Here is a 5,925-nt window from a genome sequence, read left to right on the forward strand (position 1 = left end):
TAAATCACAGCACTTTTAGGGGTGGCATGATGGTGTAGTGGTTAGCACTGTCATCTCACAGCAAGAAGGTCCAGGTTCGAGTCCCATGGCTAGCGAGGGCCTTTCTGTGTGGAGTTTGCGTGTTGTCCGCGTGGGTTTCCTCCGGGTGCTCCGGTTTCCCCCAAAGATATGGAGGTTAGGTTAACTGGTGACTCTAAATTGAGTGTGAATGGTTGTCTATGTGTTGGCCCTGTGATGACCTGGCGACTTGTCCAGGGTGTACCCTGCCTTTTGCCCGTAGTCAGCTGGGATAGGCTCCAGCTTGCCTGCGACCCTGTAGAACAGGATAAAGTGGCTACAGATAATGAGATGAGGCAGCACTTTTATTTTTTTAAAGTACTTCATCTCTTTCAACAATGTTACACAAAGATCAATACACAACAGTTGTAAATTTCACTTAATTCCACAGGGTGTCGATAATGGTGAACACCGGTGACAGTGATCACTATTATTGACACCTCACGTGACTTCTCAAACGCGTGTTTAGATACAAAATGGCGACTATCAAATGTAGGGGTAAGAAACAAATTAGGTTTCGACAAGGAGATCATGAAATATCTGTGAATTTAATAAGTAAAAACATATCCATGATCTTTCCACCATGCTTACCTGCGATGATAACGTCCAGGTTTTCCTCAAATTGCTGATCGTGCTAAAAAAAATTCCATCTCAAGTAATGAGCTGTGTCATCAGATGACAAGATCAAAGGGCGACGGGGGTCTTCTGGTTATTATAATGACGCAAGACACTGCTTTTAGTCATGTCATATTTGTAACGTGGTTGAGTCACGCATGCAGAATAAATGGCTAGCAGTTTCAAAACTGAATTTCTGTTCGTGGTTAGCTGTTTTTGAATGCTCTTCGTTGCTCATTTTTTTGCTCATTCAATATGAGCGCCTGATTTTACTGGAAGTAGCTCATGGCATATAATCTCATCTCATCTCATTATCTCTAGCCGCTTTATCCTGTTCTACAGGGTCGCAGGCAAGCTGGAGCCTATCCCAGCTGACTACAGGTGAAAGGCGGGGTACACCCTGGACAAGTCGTCAGGTCATCACAGGGCTGACACATAGACACAGACAACCATTCACACTCACATTCACACCTACGGTCAATTTAGAGTCACCAGTTAACCTAACCTGCATGTCTTTGGACTGTGGGGGAAACCGGAGCACCCGGAGGAAACCCATGCGGACACGGGGAGAACATGCAAACTCCACACAGAAAGGCCCTCGCTGGCCATGGGGCTCGAACCCGGACCTTCTTGCTGTAAGGTGACAGCGCTAACCACTACACCACCGTGCCGCCCGTGGCATATAATAATGAAACAAATAGGCTACATTGTGCTTCTGTGGTTTATATTTACCTTTAATGTTGTGGAACATACATGAAACAAGTTAGTACCTGTTAGCACTTACATTACAGCAGCTCCAAACAGTTATTAATTAAAAAAAACACCTCAGTTTGTCATGTTTCCCAGATACAATACAAATTCCTTTATTCTGAAGATTCTCACATGGCGGAAACTTACTGACTGTTACAAAGCACTGATTCCTAAGACTCTGTCCATGTCAAATACACTAATCCAAGCTTCAATTACCATATCAACAATGATAGGGTTTTTGTTGTTGTTGAATAACAATACCATCCATCCATCCATCCATCCATTATCTGTAGCTGCTTATCCTGTCCTACAGGGTCGCAGGCAAGCTGGAGCCTATCCCAGCTGACTACGGGCGAAAGGCGGGGTACACCCTGGACAAGTCGCCAGGTCATCACAGGGCTGACACATAGACACAGACAACCATTCACACTCACATTCACACCTACAGTCAATTTAGAGTCACCAGTTAACCTAACCTGCATGTCTTTGGACTGTGGGGGAAACCGGAGCACCCGGAGGAAACCCACGCGGACACGGGGAGAACATGCAAACTCCACACAGAAAGGCCCTCATCGGCCGCTGGGCTCGAACCCAGGACCTTCTTGCTGTGAGGCGACAGTTCTAACCACTACACCACCACAATACATTTCACATTAATCAGTTTATTATTCGCCTTGGATTATATAGATAGTCTGTCCCTGTGAATGAGCTATTGCTATAGAAATTATCATATTAGACCAAGTGCATTAAGATATGTTTTTCTTTTGTGTTAGACTCTGCACTTTTGTTAATGAAAGTTAATCAACATCATCTGACCAGTCAGATTTGAGAATTTAACAGCGCTGTGTAGTAATCAGTAATAACAGATACAAATCCGAACTTTCCTGTTGCGTCTTTATTATGAAACAATCCAACCAAAACAAATATATTTCTCAACAAACCAAAGCAGCTGATGTGAAATTTGGCCTCTAAAAAGCTTTACTCAGTACACTGCATCCTTGCCCCAGATATAAGTAAACTTCATCTCAGCTGGCTTGCTGTTTTATTTCACTCCACTCATGTTGTTTTGCAATGTTTTGAACTTTAGAAACAGAAGAAAAGGACATTTCTTATAGCTTTTGCAGACAGATAAAGAAAGTAAAGTACATTGGGAAAAAAATTAAAGCGGAAAAAATTCACATAATAAAACTTACAGTAGCCCTAGTTTTTCGATTAGTCCTATTCCATAGTTTTTCTTAACAAAGCAATAAACTGTTCAGACTGTTTGTTAAGAAAAATGCTTGATACAGTTGCTATCAAGCATTAATCATGACCAAGTTCTCTTTTTTTTATACAGTTAACATGGTCACTGTGGTGACCAAATTGAAAAATCTGGTTTTATTGTTTTGGCACTAATTTTATTTAGTGTACACAGTCTTCAGAAGTCTTGCATATATCTTTTACTTGTTATCTATGAACAGCAAAACTGTGTATATCTACAGCCCGATTTGCAAAAGTTTAAATACTTTGTTATGAATAAAATTAAAAAAAAAAATTCAAGTTCATTTAAGTTCAAAGCTAAATGGATACAGAAAGTGTTTGGATGTTGATCACAGTTAAAAGCGGTTAAGTAACCAACAGTATACTGAATAAAATCAAAAGCCTTAAAAGGGCCAGAAAGCCAGATGGCTACCAACAGCACTGTGTGCAGGAATGTCATCCCACAAATACTGAAGCAGCACACACAATATAGAGTGCCTAATTTCATTTTCAGATCATCTCTGTGGAAGGTGTGAGCCTGTAAGAAGGTAAGAAAACATTCAGATGAATAAAAACATGTATTTAAAAAAATGTACATTTTGCATGAGACAACATGGCACTTCACCATCTTCATGCAGTCATACACTGAATTATACTCCATGCAGAAGTGGAATCACTTTTCCTCCTGTAATATTTACTGCCGTTTAATCTTACAGTCAACGTGGAAAGTCTATTATCAAGTTTACTTTTCTGCTACAAAATATATATTTTGGGCAGCACGGTGGTGTAGTGGTTAGTGCTGTCGCCTCACAGCAAGAAGGTCCGGGTTTGAGCCCCGTGGCCGGCGAGGGCCTTTCTGTGCGGAGTTTGCATGTTCTCCCCGTGTCCGCGTGGGTTTCCTCCGGGTGCTCCGGTTTCCCCCACAGTCCAAAGACATGCAGGTTAGGTTAACTGGTGACTCTAAATTGACCGTAGGTGTGAATGTGAGTGTGAATGGTTGTCTGTGTCTATGTGTTGGCCCTGTGATGACCTGGTGACTTGTCCAGGGTGTACCCCGCCTTTCACCCGTAGTCAGCTGGGATAGGCTCCAGCTTGCCTGCGACCCTGTAGAACAGGATAAAGTGGCTACAGATAATGAGATGAATATTTATTTTTGTTTGTAGCATTTTGATTTGATTTATATTGTTGGAACCTGCTGGTATGTTGCAGGCTTGTAGTACTCAAGTCCAGGACTCAGACTCGAGTCCGACTCGTGCCCTAATTTTAAGGGCTCATGACTTGACTTGGACTTGAGCACTGATGACTCAGACTTGGACTCGGACTCGTGCATTAACTGCATTTGGACTTGTAAATTGGAGGCGAGGACTCGGATTTTTTCTTTATTTTTTGTAACATGCCATAATAATTTGGCAGAAGAAGAAGAAGAACTTTATTCATCACATGCTTGTGAAATGCCTCTCTGCATTTAACCCATCTGAAGCAGTGAACACGCACATGCACACACACGTGAGCAATGAGCACACACACACGTACCCAGAGCAGTGGGCAGCCATGCTAACAGCACCCAGGAAGCAGTTGGGAGTTAGATGCCTCACTCAAGGGCACCTCAGCCCAAGGCTGTCCCATATTAACCTAAGATATTTATATCTACATTAATTTTTATACAAATTTCGTGCAAGAGAACGCACATTCACCTGTTCATACGTCATGTTCAGGAACAAACTAAAATTAATGGCGCTAAAATGCCCAGAGAGAACGCACCTAAGATTGTCTGCTTTGTTTAATACAGGCTTCTCGTGCAGTGGGAAAAAATGCACTGCTGTGTGTTCCATATGTAGAAGAACTATCAAGGAGACGACGGGGACAACCTCAAACTTCAATCATCATTTGGTCAGACTCCACCCAGAGAAGTAAGGGACATGCTGTGTTCATTCCTCTGTTGATAGCGGGGCTTGCTGAGAGGCTGTCCACACTGCAATGGATTCAGGTGAATCTGATAAAATTGTTTATCGTTTCGGCCTGGCATCCACACGGCCCGGTGTTTTGGGTGCCCCAAAACGAGAACGGGTTCCAGAGTGGAAAAATCTGGCAACGGCGCCGTTGCGAAGTTGTCTGGATGAGTAGAACGGATTTGTTTACGATGACGTCACAACCACATGACTAGAACAAGCAGCACTCTCGCTGTTTTGTATGAACCACTGCATTGCATTCACTTTTGTATACAGCTTTTCTTTTCTTTTAAATAAACAAGTAACTGAACCATTTCTTGAATTTCTTTTTTTTATTGGATAAGACTGCTTTTCAAAATGTTCACACACAATATAAAAAGTTATGTAAATTATATAAAAATGCTTTTCAAAATGTTCACACACAATAAGAAAATTAAGTTATATAAAACTATGCACACTAATAAAACTAATTTGTACACACAGAAGGCACGATTTCCTCGCATGTGCTTGTTCCTGTGAGTGCTTCACGCCAGGTAGAAGAAGGGGTTTATGCGCATGCGTCCTACTTCTTCTATTGTTCTGGTGTCTCCGATGGGACCATCTTACAGCGCACGTAGAGGTGTAGCATGTGTATTGCATCGTTTTCACCAAGCGTTGTCTACCTGATATTTTACTGATCCGTTGCCGTTGTCGTGTGGATGTAGCCTGAGTGATGAATTAGCTAGTGTTAACCCACTCTCATGTTATTTGTCCTGTTGATAGTGGGCGGAGCTTGCTGAGCAATGAACGAGCTTTTTATCTGTAGCCTATTAACTAAAATGGGGCAGTCGAGCAGTAACGTTAGTCCAACACAGTAGCAGAGACGGTTTCACATAAAGGCAGCAACAGCCACCGTCAAATGGTGCAGTTGGAGTCTTGTTCTCGGATTCGACTCGAAATTTTCTTTAATGACTTGGACTTGACTCGGACTTGAACACTGAGGACTTGAGACTGGACTCGGACTCGAGGTTTAGGTGGTGTTTACATTAGACCATATCAGCGGATCATCAGATTAACGTTTTTAAAACGATTCGCGTGCACACAGCAACGCCAATACACAGATACGCTAATCACATGACTAATTAGACGGCACGTAAGTTGAAATGTGTCAGTGCGGCTCAGCGCTTCCTCCTCAGCGGCTGCGCTCCAAATCACTCCACCCTGAACAGCGAGTGCCCTCTGGAGGGTGCGCACTCCGGCCCTGCGCAGCTCACAGAGCGCGCGAGTGAAGTGCACGAGCAGTGATTCAGGACTGAGCCGCTGTGTGTGTGATCCC

General features: G+C 42.9%; 1 protein-coding gene across 1 annotated transcript in view; it reads right to left on the minus strand.

Annotated features, from left to right (window-relative positions):
- Window positions 1-3,132: 3,132 nt before the first annotated feature.
- Window positions 3,133-5,925, minus strand: part of ntd5 (ntl-dependent gene 5) — a 31,916-nt gene continuing 29,123 nt past the window's right edge. Inside the window, exon 9 of the transcript XR_009654650.1 lies at window positions 3,133-3,199. The gene's annotated coding sequence lies outside the window, so the exon portion shown is untranslated. The remainder of the gene's footprint in view (window positions 3,200-5,925) is intronic.

The sequence above is a fragment of the Neoarius graeffei genome, chromosome 5 (assembly GCF_027579695.1).
Source record: "Neoarius graeffei isolate fNeoGra1 chromosome 5, fNeoGra1.pri, whole genome shotgun sequence".
Taxonomy (NCBI): domain Eukaryota; kingdom Metazoa; phylum Chordata; class Actinopteri; order Siluriformes; family Ariidae; genus Neoarius; species Neoarius graeffei.